We start from the raw sequence: 8,024 nt of genomic DNA, 5'->3' as shown, positions 1-8,024 counted from the left end.
TTTTTACTGTGGTTCGACCATGATTTACTTTTCTGAGTGCTCATGGCTAGAGTTCTTTGACAACCCTATGGGTGTATCGTGGGATAGAAAACGAATCTCGTACCCAGGGCATATGCGCATAGTGGTTGTGAGTAGCTTGTAACCTATGACCTAGTAATGATTTTTTAGGAGAAGTAGGGTTAAAATGAATCTCATGCATATAGTATCATTTGAATTGCGATTGCTTGTATACGTCTTTCTTTCCATTTACTGAGCTAGTGAGCTCACCCATCGTATATATATCGTTTTAGATGATTGTGTAGGCTACTCGATAGAGGAACCCGTGCTGGGTCCCACTAACAAGACCCTAGTGGGGGATTGTTGGGTCCTAGAAGGATTTGATCACGGCAACGATTACCTATGCGAGAGTTGTGTTGTGGGACAATAGTAGCAGACTCTATTTGATGTCCTCTTTTTTATTCTTTTGGTATATTACCCTTTTTTGTGCTTTCGATAGTTAAATTACTATTTCTTGTTTAAATATCATGCCTACGGGCCCACATGTAAATACACTAAGTATAACAATTTGGGTATCAAGAGTATATGGGGATTTACAGGTATTTATATACGACAAGACTTTCGCTGAATTATATTATTATATTCCATAATTACTTGTGGCTTGCTGTGCTATGGTTATTGCATCTGATGATCCTAGTGATTTTGGGTTACCTGGAGGGAACCCGATCACTGGTCCGGTTCTATATGAATGGGGCGTGATAGTGGACATGTACAAACAATCATAGATACAACAATAAAAATTTACAAGATAAAACAAATTATGCATATGATGTAATATAATAGAACAATAAAGATTAAATGAGTGTAATTATGATCCAGATTATTATCACACAAGTCTATCCATTAAAATAATTAAAATTAAGGTCTGAGTACTATTACAACATAGCGGATAGCCCTGGCCTCGAAATGTAACACATCAGTGACCCAGAGATATATGCTAGTTGCGAATCAGGAGCCTGTAGGTCCCAAAATCTAACACATTGGTCACCCCATAAACCCTTAATGAATCCACCCCTACACCACAGTCCCAAAATCCTGCACATAAGTCACCAATGTTGTAAGACAATCACGGTCCCAAAAAATCCATTGGTCACCCGTGCTATGAGATAGCTAGTACCTCACCTCTTACTGGCAAGGGGTGTAGCACCCGGGTCATTTTTCTAGTCAAAAGATTTTTAATTTCATATTGTATTTTTAGTGCTACTATAACGTAGAGGATATCTTTGGTCCCAGAAATCCCATCGGTCACCCAACGATTTACGCTAGTTACTAGTTAGGAGTTTGTAGGTCATGGAATCCAACACATCGGTCACCCGTGTTGTAGGACAGTCACGGTCTCAGAAAAACCATCGCTCACCTATGTTGTGGGATAGTTAGTACCTCACCACTACTGCTAAAAAATGGTACTATACTATGCAATTTGAGAGATTATTACCTGTATACATGCATCTAATGTTCTAAAAGCTTTGGAAGCCCCAATTTAAAATAGCCCAATGGGCTACAAGAAAATGAGATGTTGCTAGCTTTAGCTTCTCCTTACTCATTGGGCTATAAGAAGATGAGATTTTTTTACTATAGATAGTATGGAAGTTAAAAATCAAAAACCAAGTACCATATTGTCTTCACTCTTCACTTTTACTAATAGGTTTTTTTTTTTTTTTTTAATTAATTAATTTTTTCAATAAAATTCTTATTTTACCCTTAAAAAATGGATACGCATTTAAAATGGTTGTTTAAAACGCAATTAAAACGGATTCATTTTCCTTTTTCATTTTTTTTCATATTGTATAATAGCATATGGGAAAACATGTTTTAAACGGCAAAAAAATGCAACCACGTTTTAAACGCGTTTAAAATGCGTTTTAACTAATAATACTACTGCCCAACCCTGTTGCCCACTGCTGCCCACACCCGCCTGGCTACATGCATGCATGGCCAGCAAGCTAGGCTGCACACATGCGTGTGCTGGTGGCTGCCCACGCATGCACGCGCCCGCTGCCCGTGCCAGCACCACCTCAGCCATTACCATCTTGTCATCCGTCGTGCACCCGTGATGTCACTCGCACTACCTACCTAAACTGACCATACCTAGGGCACTTTGGCTTGGTCCCGTGTGCCGTCGTCAGCGGTTGGAATTGGTGTTCCTCCCTTCTCTCGTTTTCCAAGAATTGCTCTTTTAGCTAAAATTTTTCTCTCCTCCTATTTTTTTGAAAACCAACCCCCTTTTATCCACTGAAAGTCCTCCCCACCCATTTTTGCCTTCAACTCCCCCCTCTACCCACTGGATAAAAACCCTATCCCCTCACTTTAGGCAAGAGCCCCCCTTTTGTCCACTGGATAAAGAGATTCTCCCTCTTCTATTTGGCCAGAAAAAACTATAAATACCCCCTCCCTTAGAATAAACACCCCAACATACCAGAATCCCACTTCACTCTTTCATAGTGAAATTTTCCTCCCCTCCCCCTCTTGATTTTCTTCTGATCTTTGGAGTGATCTTCGTCAAGATCCAAAAACTCATTCGGATCTTCGAAGTGCTCTTCAGGATCTTGAAGATCTTCAATCCAAATTCTTAGTTAGATTCAGTTATAGCCAAAAATAGTATGTTCTTGAGCCACCTCCCTTGAGTGTTCTTGAGTGTTCTTGAGCGTTCTTGAGCATTCCTGAGATAGAAACCCTCCTTTTTTTAGGTTCTTCGGGTCTACGAAGAGATCTTTTTTAAGATCTAAAACTCAGTTTGGATCTTCAAAGTATTCTTCGGGACTTTGGAGTTCTTCAATCCATTTTTAGGTCAGCTTGTTTCTTTTCAAAAATAGCCATTCATGGCCAAACCCTTATCTGAGTGTCCCTGGAATCTTTCTAGAAATAGCCATTCCCAGCGGAAGCTTTGTCGAAGTGCCACCTCATCCTAGCCCTCCCTTAGCTTATCCCCAGCAAAAGCTCTACCGGAGTGCCACCTCATCCTAAATCCAGAAATAGCCTTCCCTAGCTAAAGCTTTGCCGGAGTGCCACCTCATCTTAAGCCCAAAAATAGCCTTCCCTAGCCGAAGCTCTATCCGAATCCAAATCCAGAATAGCCTTCCTTAGCCGAAGCTCTGTCCGAATCCCAATCCGAAAGTAACTGTTCCTAGCCAGAACGCTATTCGAATACCATCACAATCAGCATCTCTCAAGAAAGAAAGTTGGAGGTCAAGACCATCTTCCTCTGAGCCAAGAGAATTCGAAAGATAGTCTGAGCCGGTACTAATCAGATGCCCACCCTTCTTGACCCGAAACAGGGGTTAAGCTCAGGTATAATTTCTCAACCAACTTATTATAATGTAGACTTTGTACATACTTTGTTTTAGTGTATATAGTAGTTTGAATTCAATTAATGTATATATGTGTGATAACTTAGCCATACATGTGGAATAGTAATAATTATGGAAAATGTTCGTTTTCAAGCATCTAGCAAGAAGACTGGTTGAACTAGGCAGATTGGGTGCCTGACACCTTCCCAATTCTGTAACCTGACACTTACCCTAAATCTCTGGACCAGACCAAATTTTGAGCCATTTTCTCAGGAATCAGTCCCACCCCCAGGTCCTAGGCCCATAACCCTAGGTGGTGACTCCAAACCCCATTTGTATGATCCCGATCCCCGAATTGGACCATCATCAAATCCTATCTCAAATGATGAATTTTACACTCTTGAGAAATAGGCCTCCACGTATCTCTAAGCGGTGAAACGGTGATGTGGGGCCCGCAAGCAAAGCACACACGACATGAACCCCTCCCTTCACATGAAAGAGAGAGAGAGGAGAGAGGATGGGTGGCATAGTCCATTTCTCCGGCCACTACCCACATAGGGCCCAAGAATTGGTCTGGTCCAGAGATTTAGGGTAAGTGTTAGGTTGTAGAGTTGGGAAGGTGTTAGGCACCCAATCTACTCGGTTCAACCAGTCTTCCTACTAGATGCTTAAGAATGAACATTTTTCACAATTATTTTTATTCTGCATGTATGGCTAAGTTTTCACACACATATATACATTGACTGAATTTAAATAACTATGTACACTAAAACAAGGTCGATATAAAGTCTACATTGTGCTAATTCTGTTGAGAAATTATACCTAAGCTTGATCCCTGTTTCGGGTCAAGAGGGGTGGACCCTTGATTAGCACTGGCACGGACTGTCTTTTAGATTCTCCTAGCCCAAGGGAAGATGGTCTTGACTTCAACATCCTTTTCTCGAGAGATATTGATTGGACAGAGTCCCAATTAGGAACAATTACTTTCGGATTTTGACTATGGTATTGATTCGACAGAGCTTCCTCTAGGGATGGGCTACTTCCGGATTTTGGTTGAGGTGGTACTCCAGCAGAGCTTCCGCTAGGGATAGGCTATAGGAGGGTTAGGCTGAGGTGGCATTCCAGCAGAGCTTCCATTGGGGATAGGCTAATCCTAGGGATTGAGGAATTTCAAAGGCCCAAAGAACACTTCGGATCTTATAAAGATCTCTCCGAAGACCAAAAGAACCTCAAGAGGGGATGGGAGACTAAGGTGAAATTTCTTCTACCCAAAATTCACTTAAAGAAGGCAAAGGATTGAAGAGTTTCAAAAGCCCGAAGAATACTTCGAATCTTATGAAGATCTCTCTGAAGACTTGAAAAACCTCAAGGGGGAAAAAGGGAGGAGAGAGGGCAGAGCTTCTCTTCAGAGGGATGCTCACTAAGAGGCTTGGATTGTTGTGGTGTTATGTTGTGAAAAACCAAAGGGAGGGGGTATTTATAGGATTCTTGAAGCAATGGGGAGAGAAAGGGAATTATCTTAGCCAATGGGGGAAAAAAGTGGCTTTTCTAAACTAACAGGATGAAAATATTAACATTTGGACTAATGGGGTGGAAGATGATTTTCTTGGACTAATATGGAAAAAGTAAGTTTTTTTGGGCCAATAAGGCAAAAAGATTCATTTTTGGGCCAATGGAAGGTTGCAGAGTAGGGTATGCTAGCGGGATAGTATAAAGTGCACAAGTGGGTGAAGAGACAATGAGTCATTTTTTTGGGCCAATAAGGCAAAAAGATTCATTTTTGGGCCAATGGAAGGTTGCAGAGTAGGGTATGCTAGCGGGATAGTGTAAAGTGCACAAGTGGGTGAAGAGATTCAACGAGACACATATTTTGACCATTGACAGTGGCACACATGTTGGGCAGGGGTGCACGGGGCATCCATGGGTGCATAAAATAGGCTGGGTGTGTGCGAGGCTAGCAGGTAAGGGCATAGGGCTAGCATGCGGGGTCACACGACTGGAAGGTTCGGGTGTGTGGGGCTGGCAGGCAGGGGCGCAGGGCTAGCATGCAGGAGCCCACGGCTGGCAGGAGCGAGTGCACTGGGTTGGCAGGCAGGGTCATAGGGCTGGCACTCAGGGCACGAGGCTAGCAAGCATGGGTGTACGAGGTGGGCAGGTGAGCACATAGGGCTGGCATACGGGGGCACGCAGGGGTGGAATGCTGGGGTGAGCAGGGCTAGCAGGCTGGCTGGCCAGTGCGAATGGCATGCATACAGGGCTGGCTGGCTAGTTGGCTGGCCGTTATGCGTGCAACTAGGTGTAAACTTATAGGAGCAATTGCGGAAGATCCAATGGTCCGATTTTGACATACCATATATCGATGGAATCATAATTCCAAGTATTATCATCTGTATACTCATCGTGATTAGATTCTTTCGTATATAAGAAGTTATAATTAGACCCTCATTTCTCCCACATGGGATTTTCAGGGTTTTCAGGTAGGTTGGGGATGTTTTTGGGTTTCCTTAATCAATTATCATTTGTGTTGATTGGAAGCAAGATGTCACGTCCAAGATCCACAATTTATCATAGCCAGAGGAGGTGACAAAATTGGGTGTTTACAGGACTATACTTGGAAATGGACTCGCATCATGGCTGATGGTAATTCTGGTGTCGCGTGGTCTACACTAACTATATCATTATGCAAGGCATGTAGGATATATGTGGTTATGTGACATTCCCTATGCTACGTCCCCTTGCCAACAAGGGGTAAGGTGTTGGATAACCCAATGGTGGTCTGTTTGATGAACCTTTCCGAAATGTTACACTCGTGGTACATTGTGATTGTTGCCGGAGGTGGGAACTAGTACTGCATGGTAGATGGTAATTCCGATGTTGTGACTATCAAGAGGGGGTTATCAGGGGTTTGCTGAGTGACCGACGGTCGCATTCTGAGACTGGCAGGCTCCTAATCACGACTAGGGTTTTTATCGCTGGGTGACTGATGCGTGAGTGCTGGGGCCAAGGATATAGCCTAATGTATCATAGTAGCATTTACTAGACTTATTTGTATTGTTAGGTGGTTTAATAAATAAATGGATTGTATCATTCACATCATGGACTATGCATTTAATTCCTGTATTTATGTCATCATGGAATATTTTATATGTGAATGCTTGTGCTTGGTTATGCATAAACCCCACCCCTCACTGAGCAAGTTGGAAGCTCACCCCACGTATATGCTACTTTTTAGATGATGATGCAGGTATAGTAGTGTCGTTGGGTGGTGCCTCAACCTCATCGGGGTCAGACTATGGAGTAGGTGACTGGTGGATGCCAGAAGCCAAAGAACATGAACAGGACTGTGCCTGTGACTATTGTGCATACGTGGCACCATGAGTTATATGGATCTCTTGTGATTATTCTGATACTGAACTGGTGAATTGTATACTTTTGGGCTTATTATTTATAAGTCGTGGACGTTTGTAAACGAATAACTTGGTTATGATTATATAATATCATTTAGATGATTTTCCATTTAAATTATGATTCCGCTATTATACTCTGATTCCGCTGCTACTGGTGTGGTTCGTGTTGTGAGATTATAAATGTTAAGGTACTACTATCAGAGATCGTAGTAGGTTTATAAAATAGATAAGCGTAAGCGTCTTACTCACACCACTGGTATTCCTAATGGTAAGTTGGGTCTACTGGAGGTGGGGTGTGACACTCCAGTTGCAAACCAGTTTAATCTCTCTCTTTCACACACACACACACACACACACACACGCACATAATCACTGAGAAGAATAACAGGTTTAGACCTAAAATAATCATTCAACTCACAATTCAAGTATGTGATGATATGTTAAGTTTGCAACTTTTAGCACCATATTAGTTGCAGGGCAAGACTAGAAAAAAGAAAAACTTTCTTTTCTTAGTCTTTTTTCCATATTTCTTTATGTGTAATAACTGTGAACTTTGAGAGCACCTATTAAAGGATCAATATTTCGTATCAATACCAAGGGGTAGGCTGAAATTGACTTGGTAATAAGAAGCTAGAAAAGATAAGGATGGATTTGGGTTGACAATGAACATGGCTTTACTGCTATCCCGTTTTCTAGGCAATGCCTCAGAGTGAGGATGACTTGAAGAAGAATTATTGCGGTTGATTGATGATACATTTGTACTTTTTTTTCTTTTATTTTCTTTTTTTTTATTATTATCTTTCTAATTTTTTGAGGCCTTGAGCATAAATTCAGTTCTTTTGGAGTTAATTTGAAGAAGGAGAAGAGAATGAAAGATGGATAATAAGTAATAAGATAACAAATACTGTGGACTAGTTAAAGTATGCAATTCATGTTTCTTTTTAGATAATCTTATATGACTAGCTGTCAATCTATGAAGACTTTTCTGAAAAAAGCAACTGGGCTTGAAATAGTGAGCAACGTTACATTTCAAAATTGCTTACTATTAATCTTTTTAACAGATTTATTTTATCTTCTGATGATGTTGACAGTTCACTCATTTCGATTATATAGATTATAGATAATGTAAAAAATAATCATGAGAACACGTACATTTGCACGTGCAAGTTTTCTAGTATATATATATATATATATATATAGCTAAAGCAATTGTAGTATTTATATCATTTGTAGGTGCACCTAACTCCCCATGAGGTAACACTATGATTTTCCA

The sequence above is a fragment of the Macadamia integrifolia genome, chromosome 3 (genome assembly GCF_013358625.1).
Source record: "Macadamia integrifolia cultivar HAES 741 chromosome 3, SCU_Mint_v3, whole genome shotgun sequence".
Lineage (NCBI taxonomy): Eukaryota > Viridiplantae > Streptophyta > Magnoliopsida > Proteales > Proteaceae > Macadamia > Macadamia integrifolia.
The sequence above is the reverse complement of the archived record's forward strand: the minus strand, read 5'-3'. Positions refer to the sequence as shown.